The following is a 16,256-nucleotide window of genomic DNA, read 5'->3' on the forward strand; positions in this document are numbered from 1 at the left end:
ATTTGCAGGTATAATTACTAGAGGCAACAATAATAATCAAAAGGTGAACATTTATTAATAAGCAATTTAATAAACGTTTATTGTTTAATTATTATTAATTAAACTTAAATGTTCATTTCCAACATATTTTGGGTTCATTTTAAGCAAGCAATACAGTCATTTTTTAATTAATTAAATAAAGTTAAATAAAACTACCCAGCACATTGGGCAAACATTTAACCCAACCACTGGATTAAAACAACCCAGTTGCTGGATTTGTCCATTTTCAACCCAATTTGGGTTGTTTTTAACCCAGCTTTTTTTTTTTTTTAGAATGAATAATTCTGCCAAAACTAAAAAAATTAGTTATTATTTCTCTCCCTCATGTTGTTCCAGACCGCCATGCTGTTATTTTGTTTGGCAAAAACACTTTACAAGGCTATATAAGTAATATCTGCTTAATTTTCCAAGTCTAAACCTTAAGCGTTGACATGCTAGCTTTGATTCTAAATGCGATTTCAGAGCTTCAGCGAAGGTGAAGATTATTATTTAATAATGACCTTGCCTGTTTTGTTCATCACACAAACCTGACTTCAATCATTTGAAGTCACATGAACTACTTTATGGTGCTTTTTATGGAGCTTAACACCGTGGTCACTTTCCTTTTGAGGTGAACTATTCCTTGAAAGACGAGAGTTATTTACAGACCGCAGCCCATTAACACAATACTCTGAGACTTTGTTACACAGACAGTTAAAACAAATGTAATTTGCACAGAACATACTTCCTCTTCAAACTTTCTTCTTTTTAATATCTCTCTCTCTCAGACCGAGGGAATAAACAGGCACAGGCTTGCGGCCATGTTTTTTTTTTTTTTTTCCTATCTTTCTTTCTCTCTCGTTCTGATAGATTGTAGTTGAAGCTAATTGCAGTGTTTCAGAGCGGACTCTCTCGTCTGCTTAACCCCGGGATTTCTGTCCTTTTTTTTCTCCTTTCTTTTTTTTCATTCCAGAGGTCTCGTTGTGGAAGGACGGCGAGTACCCTGCTTTGTTAATTACGAGGATAACACATTCACTCATCAAATAATGGATGTGCTTTGCAATTTCAAGTTTTAATAATCAATTACTGAGAGCAATTCTCCATGGAGTTGCAAAAGAGTCATTAAGTCTCAAAAGGCAAAGGGAAAAAAAGCTCTATTTTTACAAATGCCTGAGGGGAATTGACTCAAAGCGCTTCCTATGCATTTGCCAATGTAATTCCAATAGAAAAAAGTATGGAAGAAAAGCTTGTGGCATTTAGTTCTTTGAAAAGAGGTGATGTCTTATGAGGTGAAGTGTGGAGCTGAAGCCTGTGGACTGTAAACCATTAACAAATCATCTGTACAGTGAGGTCTAATAGTCTGAGATCACTTGTGAACACATCTATTCTGCATTTTCTAAGATAACACTTTATTTTGATGGTCCACTTTAGACATTCTACTAACTATAAGTAACTTTGCAGCTACATGTCAACTAACTCTCATTAGAGTATTAGTAGACTGTCTGCTTAATATCTGCTAACACTTTATTCTGATGCTCCCCAACAGACAATCTACTGACAATAAGTTATCTAGCAAATACATGTCAACTTATTCTAACCCTAAACCTAACAGTCTACTAATACTCTAATGAGAGTTAGTTGAAATATACTTGCAAAGTTACTTATAGGAGCATCAAAATAAAGTGTAACCTTTTTGGTAAACAAATTATATGATCAGCATAACATTTTGAGTGAAAAATAAATTGAGAATGAGAATGCCTTAATATCTAGTTTATAACCCGTTTGCGTTAATGACAGCAATCAGATTTTTGGGTCATTCCATCTCAAGTCTCAACAGAGGGCGGGGCTTTATATCCTACACAACTGCCATTCAGATCTGCGTAGTTAGTCAGTGTTTGGTGTAATGCATTACAAGTATTACAAGATTACTTTTTTCAAGTAACGAGTAAAGTAATGCATTACTTAATACTTAAAAAAGTGTCAGTTACTTTTTCAAATAAGTAACTCAAGCTGCTTTGTTGTCCCATTTATTGACTGACAGCTCTCCTGTCCCCATGTTGAGAGAAATCTAAAGTAAGTGCAGAGGCATTGTGTGCGCTGTGTAAACATGATGGGTATTGTAGTTCTAGACTAAATGTAAACATGGATTTTGTCACTTGCACAAAAACACTTGCATTCGGTATTCCTCAAAATGAAAACAGTGAAATGCAAACTCAAAATATTTCACAAACCTGCAATAATTAAATGTTAAGTAACACAAATATACTTTCCCCCGGTTTCACAGACAAGGCTTAAGCTAATCATAGACTAAAATTTATGTTTGAGCAGTTTTAACTGAAAGAAACTTGTATTGATGTATCTTAAAATATGTCAGAGCTATTGTTTTGTCTCAAGATGCACACCAGTAACGTTTTTTTTTTTCAAGGGAACATTTAAAAAAGTTACTTAAAGGGGCTCTATGTAGGAATGACACCCAGTGGTTGAAATAGGTACTGCAGTCAAAATTCAAAATATTGTTTGCCCCGCCCCCTCCTTCAAAGACGCGGGTGGCCAGCTTGAGGACACGCAACAAGAGGGAGCGCAATTGACAATGAAAGGTGAGGAGACTTACACACTGTAAGCTGATGAGTTGATTTATCTGTGTTTTAATATGCTGTCGTTCATAGATTTTTAGATGCAGAGGCTTTTTAGGTCAAGTAGAATCTGCGATTCTCTGACCCTGTTTGTTTGCTGGTTTCCACGGCTGCAATACGCATTGCTTTCCGCCAAAGTCCCTTTAAGACAAGTCATTTCACTCGGCGGCCATCTTTGAAACGCCTCTCGGGCATCCTGGGCATCATGCAAACTCTTTGAATGGGGAAACATCAAATTCTCCAAAACTGTTCGCCAACCTTACGATTAAATTTCATATTTGAAATCACCAATGAAATCTAACAACAACCGGCTCATAAATTTAGTTTCTAAACGCTCGAATCATGACAAAAAAAAACTATTTTTCAGGCTGGATCAAGCTAATGCACATGCGCAGACCTAAATGCGCGTCTCTTCGGAGGCTCGCGTCTCACTGTTTCTATAGAAACCGGTGATTCTAACGGCCACTGAAGTGATGCGATGACTTTACCAGTCGGCGATTGGCTCTTATTTAGAAGGCGGGACTTATTCCGCCATATTGCGCGTTACACTTTCTCCCATTCAAATAGGGCTGAAACGATTAGTCGACATTATCGACAACGTCGACAATAAAAAATTGTCGACAAATATTTTTGTTGTCGAATAGTCTCTTGATCTTATATTACCTATTTGAAGGGCCTGCAATAACGCGGTGTAACCAGTGGGGCGCTGTAGCGCAATACTGTAATGCAGCCCTCCCGGATCAAATCCAATAAAAGAAGTCAGCGGTTTGGAGTACGTTACATAGTGCAAACGAAGTCGAACCCGTGAAATGTGGGAGATTAACATAGCATAAACATAACAAACATAACGTTTAGCATAACTACAGAATACTGTCATGCAGGGCCACCAGCTCTCATTCAAACTCACTGTTCTCACGCCAAGAGTCCCACACAGTGAAAGATGCATCGCAGAGCAAAGAAGACACAGACAACGCGCCGACAGATAAGACAGATCAGGTTACTTTTGATATAAAACTAAGTCTCAGCTTTTAAATTCTGTCAATTTTACTACGGGATTCAAACTATACTTGTGGTTGTGACGCTGTTTAACGTGGAGCGGCAGATCGCTAAGCGGCATGTGAACCTATTCCTCTCTATTACAGCGCAAAATTAACGTGAATAAACATCAAAAAGTACTTACTGAACTTACTGAAATGAATCCATCTCTAATGTAATCATCTAATCAGAGTTTTAACCGTAGAAAGAACTCAATAAAACTTGCAAACAAATATATCACACAAAATGTAACATTTACCTCAGGAATGCCATTTAATGACCATAAATTCGATAGTGTGTGTGTGTGTGTGTGTGTGTGTATATATATATTATTCCAATTTAAAACAGCTGTTTTCTATGTCAATATACAGTAAAGTGTAATTTATTCCTGTGATTATTTAAAATAGAATATTTTCTAACATTATAATTGTCTTTACTGTAACTTTTGATCAATTTAACTCATCCTTGATGAATAAAAGTATTGATTAATTTTATTTCTATTCCCCAAAAATCAAATTAAAATTCTTACTAACCCCAAACTTTTGAACGGTAGTGTTTAATGTTACAAAAGATTTAGATTTCAGACAAATGCTGTTCTTTTGGACTTTCTATTCATCATAGCATCATAAAAAATGTAAATAACTGTTTTCAACATTGATAATAATCATAAATGTTTCTTGAAAATCAAATCATCATATTAGATTTCTGAAGGATCATGTGACACTGAAGACTGGAGTAATGATGCTGAAAATTCAGCTTTGATCACAGGAATAAATTACACTTTACTGTATACTGACATAGAAAACAGATGTTTTAAATTGTAATAATATTTCACAATATTACTTTTTTTATTGTATTTTTAATCAAATAAATGCAGGCTTGGTGAGCTGAAGATACTTCTTTTAAAGCATTAACAAAATCTTACTGACCCCAAACTTTTGAACGGTAGTGTATATTTTTTCAAAAAAAACAACAACACATAATTACATATATTTTTTACTGTTATTAAAAAGTTATTACAATCCCCAGACTTAAAAACACAGTACCAGTCATTGTAACAGTTGGACTATTGATGACTTCTGAGGGGGAAAGAAAACCTGAAGGATATTGGTCTATTCAGTTGGCTTGAAAATCATTAAAAATACACTTTCAAAAGCTGAAGTGATTTCCTTGTTTTATTTACTAGTTAAAGTACAGTATAACTCAATATTTTAACTAATTGCTAAAGTAGAATAATCGAACAAAGCTTACTGATTAATCAGTGCAATAATCGATGATTAGTCGATTAATCGTTCTAATAATCGATAGATTAATCGATTATCAAAATAATCGTTTGTTGCAGCCCTACATTCAAAACAATACGAGTGACACGTCTTGTGTTATTCTATAGTCTTTGTTTCTGCCGACTGGCAACAAGTGATGTCGAAATACTATTGGATAAACTGGCAGCACACGGTTTCACACAGACCAAAACAAAGACAGACATTCCGACACAGAACGCACATTTCAAAGTAGAATGTCTGGATGTAGCATTGTTTTTCGGAGAAACAAGTAGGTGAACTTAGCATGTTTCCTAAATATCTGCAAACATACTGGGGTATTTTCATGCTTTATTAAAGTGAAAATCTTACATATACCCCCTTTAAATGCACTAATTAAACTAAGGCCTAATCCTGACTTAATCTAAGCCCTGTCTGTGAAACTGGGCTTTAATGTATTTAATTTCACTTTATCAACCAGTGTTCAAAACAAACAAGCAAGTCCAGTCCAGGTGAGATAAAGTAACATAAAAGTAACATAACACATTACTTTCCATAAAAAGTAAAGTAATGCAATTAGTTACTTTTTAGGGAGTAATGCAATATTTAAATGCAATTACTTTTAAAAGTAACTTTCCCCAACACTTTAGTTAGCAACGCCCAACTTCCTATGATCCAATGCATTCCAGAAATCAAATCGCGTCCTACATTTTTTCCTCATTCCAGAAGCTGTTTCACTCAGATACACATCACAATATGGAAGAAAAGACTATCGCAACTTCTGTTTTATGCCAACTTTAAAGCCCCTTTCACATAGCGCGTTGATCCCAGAAAATTTCCGTAAAAGTGCCTTCTTTGTGAACACAAACATGTCCTAGGATTGATTCTGGGATCAATCCAAGGATGGGGACCTAGCAACATTGCCGGGATCATTCCGGAACATGCCCTGTGTGAACAAAAGGCAGGACCAATGCCGTAAGGGCTGTGTCATAATGATGACGCCGAAGCTGAGATCATTCACCAGCTTAGTGGAACGGTACGCGATGCGCTAGCTTATAAACGAACCAGAATCGGGTCAAATCGCAGATCATAAGAAAACTTAAGATGCCGCAGAGACAATACACCTCACATCCTGATGTCACATGTCTTTACGAGTGAGAACGCACCAACAGATTCCGGAAAATCACTGGCAGTGTGAATGAACCAAAATCAAACGATCACGGGACAAATACATTATCCGTGTATTTTCCGGAATCTCTGTGTGAAAGGCGCTTAAGATTTTAGCCACCTTTAGAGTCAACTTGAATTAAAAAATTAACCCTATTTGCTTGTACACATTCCTGGTCTTGTTGTGCATGATTGTTAACAGCTCACAGGGCAGCATTTACAAGGATGGACCTTTTTTTTTGTCTTCTGTGGTGCATGATAGCAGAGTTATTGGGCTACGTTTGCATCCACTGAAAAGAAACAGATTTCAGCCAGTGTCAGTGTTTTAAACCTATTGCCCCTTGTTTTATGTTTGTTGTGTTTGGCATTTTGGCAAGTTTTTTTCTTTTAATCTCCAGGTAATAAAAAAGTTTAATAGTTTTTTTCCCCCTCAACTCTAAACATTAATTCAACACAAGAACATTAACTCTACAGCTCACAAATCAGCTGTTTTTCTTTTTTTGTTGTTGTTGGTTTTTACCCAGAGGGCAGTTCTCACCACCTGAGCCGTGGCACCGCTGTCGTGACCCCAGCATCGTGCGGTGGGTGGTAACACACGGGAAAGGGCTGTTGGTCAATATGTAATGTTCATGCGCTTTCATTAATAAATATCACTGACTTCTAGACCGGTCTGAAAATATGTGAGCAAGTGCGCGTATGGTAAGATGGTATCTAGAGTCTTCCGATGAAACGAGATTGAGTAGACATTTGACTAGCAGCATAAAGTCAGGTCCAGTTTGAAGCATTTTATTTTTCTTCTGGCCAAGAATGGCCCAATAAGAAAGGAAGAAAACAAAGCGACCAATCACAGCTTGTTTTGTCAGCGTGTCGTTTATGGACGGGGTCTATTTGAAATACACAACAGCATAATAATAGACTGGTGTTTGCTTATAGATGTCTAGTTTATATCCTGCTAAAAATGCCGAAATCATGTCTCTTTACTCCTAGAAAGATTTCAGACAGTTCCTTTGGACTTTAAAAAGAGTTTATAGTGAAACTCTACAGCAGATTGAAGCACAGAGGAGATGGATGGCTGTTACAGGCGATCAAAGGCAGAATGAAAAAAGGAATGACACAGCTGGATCAGGAAGGTGCGGAAAGGGAAAAAAAAAACATCTCTTGTACAGGCAGCAAGAAAAGATTGAGAGTATCTTAAGAACAAAAATAAAGAAATAAATAAAACAAGCTGAAAGATGTGTGACAGCAGCATACTGCGCAAAAACAACAACACAAAAATACAAACACGCCACTTTCTGACATGCCTTTAGATTCGATCTTCTGACACAGCTTGGAAAATGACGCGTCCTATCTCGCATTAGCGTTTGATCGCCAGTTCAGAGACTATTATTAAAGTGATCTGTAAATGTGACACATCAGCACTGCAAACGCATCAAGAACCGTATGAAAGAACGGCACACATTATGAAAATATTTGGATGAGGATTACAGTGTTTGTATGGCGGCGATGCACTGATATTCCTCAAACACTGGATAGGGCTTATTCAAAACCTTTAAACCAGAGTATTTATCTACTGCGATTAATTCAGCCTGCATGAAGCGCTTAGCATACAGACTAGATAATTTGTTTTTTTTTTTTTTTTTTAATCTTTATACTTTTTAAGAGATTTTAAGGATTGACTTGCATTGTTTGCCATGCAAACTGTAGTTGACATTGTAGAATTTGGATACTGAAAAAAATATTCTTTGCAAACTGATTTTCATTTTTTTGCATTTACTCCACTGGTCAAAGGTTCGGAATAATTATATTTTTGTTTAATGTTTTGAGAAGTCTCTTATATTCACCAAGGCTGCATTTATTTGATCAAAAATACAGTAAAAGCAGTACTATTGTGAAATATTGTTACAATTTAAAATAAGTGTTTTCTATGTTAATATATTTTAAAATGTAATTTATTCCTGTGATCAAAGCTGAATGTCAGTCTTCAGTGTCACATGATCCTTCAGAAATCATTCTAATGTGATGATTTGATGCTCAAGAAACATTTCTGATTATTGTCAGTGTTGAAAACATTGTTATGCTGTTTACTATTTTTTGTGGAAACCTTGATAAACCAGCACTATCATTCAAAAGTGTGAGGTTTGTGCATTAAGTTAATTAAAAGTGACCGTAAAGACACTTATAATGTTACAAAAGATTTATATTTCAAATAAATAGGCCTATTCTGTTCCTTTGAACTTTCTATTTATAAAGAGTCCTGAAAAAGAAAAAAATGTTTTCCACTGAAAATCTCATCATTGATAATAAAAACCAGTATTACTAATTGAGCACCAACAATATTTGATAATAATTGAGCAGCAAATCATCACATTAGAATGATCATGTGACACTGAAGACTGGAGTAACGATGCTGAACATTCAGCTTTGATCACAGGAATAAATTACATTTTAAAATATATTACAATAGAAAACGGTTCTTTAATAATATTTCACAATATTGCTAGTTTTTGATCACATAAATGCAGCCTTGGTGAGAAAAAGAGACTTCTTTCTAAAACATTAATCTTAAAATCCTAATTATTCCTGTTGTGTTTGTACTTTACTCAAGTGCTTAGCATTGCAATCATGCAGCAATTATTGCATTTTTGTGTAACTGTGGCAGGATCAAACCTCAGGACTCTAGAGTTTCCTTCAGGTGTCTCAGGATGTGTTATTCTGTACTAGCTATAAGCATTTCTACAGTTTAACTTCTCAGAAATTCAGATATCTGACTGTAGAAGACTGATTACGCTATTTAAGCATGCTGAGAATATAACGTACTTTTTATGATTTGCAGAATGATGCACAAGATTAATTTATCATAACATTTTTTTTCTTTTGTCAAATCAACTTAAAATAATTAATGTGGTTCAGATATTTTGAGTTTCTGTTGATTAAACCAATCACCTTCATTGTATTAACTCAAATTTTTAATTTCAATGAACTTGAGTCAGTGCCTATTTACACAGAACCTATAACCTAAACTAACCTAAAGCTGTAACACTTTTTTTTTTTTCCTGCATCATGCACAATGCCTTTTCTTTCAGGAGAAGCAGATCTACTGTAGTTGAAACTGTTATTTAAAGAATATCTCTACACACACACACACACACACACACACACGATGGACTGACAGGCTGCTGGATGGGGTCTTTAACTTCGCTCAGGCAGCCCACACACACCCCACATGTGCTTGGGTTGCATTCGCTCGTATCGCTCTCTCTCTCTGATTTACATTGCGAGCAGCGGACAGGGTGGTAGAGAGGAGGCTGCAGAGAGGAAATGGTCCATTTCTCCCGGTGCTTGGGAATGGAAACAGAGGAGCATATGTTGGGATTTGAAGAGTCAATCCATGAATAACCTGAAGCGATGTTTCTTCTCTCTCTCTCTCTCTCTCTCTTTCTGGGCAGACTAGAAGTGCAGCAGAGCTGTGCAGGGAGAACTGGCTTCCCTAAAGTACCAGGCTGTAGTCAAAAATATTTACAGTGCCAGGAGGTATTCAGCAAAATATTCGAAAAAATTCGATATCGAGCTGACCTCTCACTGGGCATCTGATGCCTCTCTCGCACTCTCCATTTCTCTCTCTCTCTCTCGTTCTAGCTGCTGCTTCTGAAACAGTTTGGCACACAACAACAGACCGCTTTATCAACTATGCTATGTATAGATTTCAAATATATACTGATGTGTTTTAATAATTATCATTAACGCCTGGAGCCGGTATGGCGGATTGTTTTGTCACTACGTCTTGCATAAAACATAAGCATCTAGTTTCTGAACTCATGTTCTGAACGTTATCTGTTGATGGAAATGTGTCATCAAAGGTAATTTTGTTGAAATTGCAAGAGTGATATTAAAAATGATAAATCAGTTTTGCACCATATGCAAAAGTATGTGTGCAGTATAAATTTGTAGATATCATTGGTTACATTACATCTGTATAATATCCTTCAGTTATTGCCAAAAAACCGAATGAATTATTTGTTAATTTGTTAATAGAAGAGTTCTGAACTAATAATCTAAAAAAAAAAAAAAAAAACATTCATTTTTTTTATGGAAAAATAAACAGAAGCACATATTTGTTTATTCTTTTTGTTGTGTTAAGTTTTATTTCATTGCAATAATCAAATTCTAGATTTTGTTCTCAGTGACGGTAGCAGCATATTTACAAACTGATACCAGAATTATTTATTACGCCATTACTTGTCTTGTGTGCATTAGCTTCAGATCTTTTAATCTGGTTTTCATATTTGGAATCTGATATAATTCCTGCTCTCATGATTCATGAAGTCAGTTGAGGTTGTTTTAGAGCAGATGGCCACTAGAGGGCAGGACAGATCCAGACAGGAGAGATCTCTGCACTGCTGATGCGTTTACTGGCACATTAATGTTCACACTGTCTGTGTTCAATATCTGCACATAATCAACATTAAGCATTTAGTGAAAAATGACTGCAAAAATCATTTACAAGGGAATGAAATCTGCTGAGGCAATAAGTGAAAAGAATAATACAACTGTAAAATTAATTAATAGTCTTTGTGTGTGTGTGTGTGTGTGTGTGTGTGTGTGTGTGTGTGTGTGTGTGTGTGTGTGTCGCTGTGGTTTAAGGGCAACAAAATTGCACCCAGAAGATACAGTAGGTGAAATCTGAACTAGATAGATAGACAGACAGATAGACAGATAGACAGATAGATAGATAGATAGATAGATAGATAGATAGATAGATAGATAGATAGATAGATAGACAGATAGATAGATAGATAGATGGGGACATACCATAGACTTGTACTTTTACTTACTAGTTTAGAGAGGAGTTTTTTGTTAAAGTGTGCTAAAACATTATTATTGGGTATGTCTCTCTCTCTCTGTGTGTGTGTGTGTGTGTGTGTGTGTGTGTGTGTGTGTGTGTGTGTGTGTGTGTGTGTTTGAGAGGTTTTTCCACAGATTGCCAAGGAGGAACAGATGTCATGGATCAGAGAGACACTTACACACTCCCACAGTTCTCTCTCTCTCCACACACACACACACACACACACACACACACACACACACACACACACACACACACATACATTTTACACAGCAGTTTTTTGTCAAGTATTGGCACTTTAACTATAAAAGGCAGCAAAGAATCTCACTAATTATAATGTTCATATATGAATGTAAAACATGTATCATAGTTATTAAAATGAAAATTGACTTTAATTACTTTCTACCCTCACATTTCTAGACTTATTATGAAACATTCATTAGTGCATGTTATTCCAAAGAAAACATATGTTTGTCTTCATAATGACTTGCTCTACCTATGAAACAACTTTCTTTTTAGGTTAATGTCACCAAGCCCTCTTATGTTTTTATCCCATTCTCACTTTCACAATCCAATCAATTCCAAATGGTAAAAAAAAAAAAAAAAAAACTACTTTTTTTCTTTTTGAAAATCCAATTTCATTCAGGAATAGGCTAGTTGGGTTGAAAATGGACAAATCCAGCGATTGGATTGTTTTAACCCAATGGTTGGGTTAAATGTTTGCCCAACGGCAGTTTTATTTAACCCAACTATTGTTTAAAAATTACTATACAATTGGTTTAAAACAAACCCAAAATAGGTTGGAAATTAAAAATCAGACACATCATTAATAGAGGAAACAATAATAATCAAAAGGTGCACTCTAAAAAACAACCCAAGTAGGGTTGAAAATGGACAAACCCAGCAATTAGGTTGCTTTAACCCACTGAATGGGTTATTTTAACCCAGCAATTGGGTTACATTTTTGCCCAACCTGCTGGGTTGTTTTATTTAACCCAAATATTGTTTAAAAATGTATTGTTTGATTAAAATGAACCAAAAGTATGTTGGAAATTAACATTTATTAAGAAGTTTAATTAATATTAATTAAACAATAAACATTCATTACATTGCTTATTAATAAATGTTGACCTTTTGATTATTATTGTTGCCTCTAGTAATTATGTGTCTGATTTTTAATTTCAAACCTATTTTGGGCTCATTTTAAGCCAGCCATATAGTCATTTTTAAACAATAGTTGAGTTAATAAAACTGCCCAGCACGTTAGGCAAACATTTAACCCAACCGCTGGGTTTGTCCATTTTCAACCCAACTTGGATTTGTTTTTAACACAACATTTTTTAGAGTGTTAAGAAACCGATTCACCTCTTTCACCACCTCATTTTTTAAAAATATTTCATTTGCTCTTTCTTTTGTTCTTCAATCAAACATCAAGCTTATTTTCTCTGCAGCTTTTTAGCTCTGGTTGTTCCAAACGTAATGGTTTTATATCACAGTAGTATATGTAACATTTTATTGGATTGCACACATATAGAGCTGAGGCATCTCCTCTCTTTGCACTTGCATTAGCTTTTATCACAGCTATTGTTATTATTCTGCATTTTACTTGAATGTCTTCAAAACATGACAACTGCCAGAACAACAAGACTAATGTATTCGGTGGCAGCAGAGGGAAGGAGAGGGATTGTGAAGTGTGCAGTGAAGTGAAACATGAAAGGTTCCAGACAGGATGTGACACAGTGTCGTTCAGCTCGGCGCAGATAAAAAGCCCCTTCTCTCCCCGAAACCCCCCGCAGCACAGCCCGCCAAACCGCGGCCCCCCAAAATCCTCCTCGCCATTAAACGGTTTGTTTTTTGAACGTCTCTCCAGATCCAAAGCGAGAAAAGTGCGAGATGACAGCTGATCTACACGTGTAAAACGCGCCTTCTCTGTTACTGAGAGCTACAAACGCACTGCTTGCGGTGTCTTTACCGTCCCTTTCTCTCGGTCCCTGCGGTGTCTCGCGTTGGTGTCCTTCACCAGTTGATTTATGGTCTGGCGCTCTGGTTTGTCAGACCACAATAGGGGACTATCGTCAATGGCAGCGTTTCATTCTTACACCGTGTCCTAACCAGACACGAGAAGTTTCCAGCCCCAAAGTAATTTGTCTGTTCAGAATGAAAGCAAAAAATGCTGCGTGATGCAGCATGATAATATTTGAAAACAGTTATATTCATATTCTTTTGTCAAATACTTACTTTCAACCTCTGACCACCATTTACAGTCCGATTGATTCTCCATCTTCTTTCCACAATGAATATCCTGTATAAGTTGTAAATGCATCAGACTGTGGAAGCAGAATACAGTAGTGTACAAAAGTGATGACCCTTTATTTAAATATTAAAAATTGTTTGTGATAACACCATGAAACATGCCAAATTGTCCGGGCATCATTTTTGGCCAGGCTGTCATAAAATAAATTATGAACACATGCAAAAACAAGAGAGAACCAAGGAAATATTCATAACTGATTATGTTGTAGTGAATGCATGCTTTCTCCTGTGAGCTTTTTTTGTTTTTATATGCATTTTTTTTCTTGCCTGTAGCTGTAGTTTGCCTTTTTTTTTTTTGCCAAATAACTTAAGTTAAATACCTAACCAAGTTTAATGTTTTGTTCTTCAGTCATACTTAAAACAATTGAAAAACAATATTTTTCTTATATGTTGATGGTTTAATGAAACTTGTAGGGTCATTAAAAGCAAATATCCCCTCTGGACATCACGTTTGGTCACTATACTGTAGGTTTTAAACCACATTACATGTTGACTTTAATGTACAGTTGTGTGAAGCAGTATTTTGAACCAATGAGAACTCAATACCCAGTAGCATGCTGCAGAAAACTAAAAATAATGCTTGATAATTTATTAATCGCTTTTTTTATTGCCAATATGTTAAGAGCTTGTAAAACTTAAAAAACGAGACCTTCCCTGACTTCCTAAGTTGTCTATGAAAGCCTGTAGACTGATTTTTATCGGACTCGGGCCGGTTTTGCCGGGAAAATTCAAAGGATGTGACGGTTATGCGCGCTCCCGAGAACCTCTCTCCCGTTTAGTGACACATTAAATAAATGCTTACAGGATCATACCGAAAGAGCTATTCTGTACTGTAATGTCAATGTATCATGCAAAGAAAAAGGATTCATTTAAACTATAGTCTCACATAGCCTCAAATATTCAAACTTCTGCAAGAGTGTCATTTTAATTACCTCATCTGTTGACATGATGCCGGTAAATCGCAGAGCTGGTGCAAACAAATGCACATCGCTACATATGTTCACTGCAAAGGTATTTCCATTTTTTTTTTACTTCTAAGCAAAGAACGAAAAAGAACTTCGCCTTGAGTATATCGGGTCTTTGAATCACGTTCAGTCTCTTGTACATTAACTTACATGTGCACATGTGCGAGCACGTTCACAAGCTGGCTGGCTGCAGTTCACTTAACGGCCACCAGTGTCGCTAATAAGAAAGGTTTCTGAATTTTGTAAATAGCTCCTCTAATCGTGTAGTGCTTGGTTAAAGGTGCAATATGTAAGAATTTTGCAGTAAAATATCCAAAAACCACTAGGCCAGTGTTATATATTTTGTTCACTTGAGTACTTACAATATCCCAAATGTTTGCAACTATTTGTAAATCGTGAGAAAATTGCAATTTTAACCAAGGCTCCGGGACGTGTGAGGAGTCGCCTGTCAATTGCGTCATACCCGCGCTACCCTCGGTTTCCGGTTTTATTTATAATTATGTTTATTTAATATTTACATGTTTTAATAGACAAAGGGAACAGCTGTTTTGATATATTTATAGACAGAAAACTAATTATTGTTATATAGCTCAATACGTTTAGTCTTATTGTTTAAATCTAATTTTCTTGATTTTTTGCGAGTACCATCATGCCTCAGAGAAAAACACTATTTTGTGAAGTAGCTAACATAGCATAATCAGATGCAGCTTTATTTTTAGTAACAGTAATACAGCATTTTCTCCATCATACAATACATTTTAAAATTAATTACATGCCATTTATCAACACAAGCCATCCAACATTTAATATGATATTGTAAAATCGATCTATCTTACTGCAGTGTGTAACAGTGTCTCACAGCAGCCGCCGAGCGAATGCACAGAGTAACGTTATAACATCATTTTCAACACTCTCAAATGTATCTAATATGATAAACAGAGCTGCGTTACCTCATACTCATGACCGGAAAAGCGGAAGCGGCGCCGGCGACTGTGACATAATAAAAGCCCCGCTGCTCATAAGGCGTGTTGATCAATCGCTCCAGCTCCTCGTTCAGCTCCACAACACTCGCTCCTGCTCTGCTTCACACTACAGTAACGTTAATAATCGCATCCATGAACATGATTTCTTCCCGAGTCCTATCCCAATTCTTTTCCACCGGCCGTTGAGGTGAAGACCACATGTCCCAAGATTCCGCGCTCAAACTTGGCGTCATCAAGCTACGCCTTTGTTTTGAATAGGCCTCTAGCGACCTCTAGCGGACAAAATATTACATATTGCACATTTACACACAAAAAAATCTAAATGTACTTGAGAAGCAACGTTTGTATAAATGTATTTGAAAAAAATCATCAAGGCTGCATGTATTTGATCAAAAATACAATAAAAACAGTAATGTGACACATTATTACAATTTAAAATATCTGCATCATTACTCCATTATTTAATTTTCAGCATCATTACTCCAGTCTTCAGGCAGATTTCTCCACTTGTAAAAAATCTCAGTGCACAACTTTTTTTTTTTCTTTTTTTTTTTGCAGTGTAGGTGATTTTCAAACAGGTTTCTGAACACTCTGCCAGGTTATCCATTGGTCAGAAAATAGATAGTCCCTCCCCAAACGCACCATTGGTTGAGTGAGTGTTGTGATGCTCAGGTCAGTTTTTTGAAAGCACCACAGCAATTTTATGCTTTTTGTTGCTGTCAAACTACGAATATCTTTCTTAGTGTTGTCTCTGTGTATTAAGCTGCTATTTTAAAAGGAAAAAAATAACGCACTTCAGCTTTAATTGCATTTTTATTTCTCATCACACATTTCCAGTGCTGCAGTAAGTTACCTTTGCTCTGCCTGTTCAAGGCGCATTCACTTGTATATTTGTTTACACAGAGCTTCTCCTTTCATGCGAGGTCTCGAAGGAAGGCTAGAGCCGACCGTAGTCCTCCGCGTCCGACTCCTCTCACTGTGGCCCTTGTTACAGGACGAGTTAATTGAATCAGAGTTCACTTCGTCCATCCAGATGCTCC

The 16,256-nt window shown here is 36.2% G+C and overlaps 1 long non-coding RNA gene across 1 annotated transcript; it reads left to right on the top strand.

The window, feature by feature from the left end:
• Positions 1-14,001: 14,001 nt before the first annotated feature.
• Positions 14,002-16,256, top strand: LOC125270757. Its single transcript, XR_007185454.1, has 3 exons — positions 14,002-14,279; positions 15,775-15,888; positions 16,120-16,256. It is a non-coding gene; the product is annotated as an uncharacterized LOC125270757 (long non-coding RNA).

The sequence above is a fragment of the Megalobrama amblycephala genome, linkage group LG6, assembly GCF_018812025.1.
Source record: "Megalobrama amblycephala isolate DHTTF-2021 linkage group LG6, ASM1881202v1, whole genome shotgun sequence".
NCBI classification, from domain to species: Eukaryota; Metazoa; Chordata; class Actinopteri; order Cypriniformes; family Xenocyprididae; genus Megalobrama; species Megalobrama amblycephala.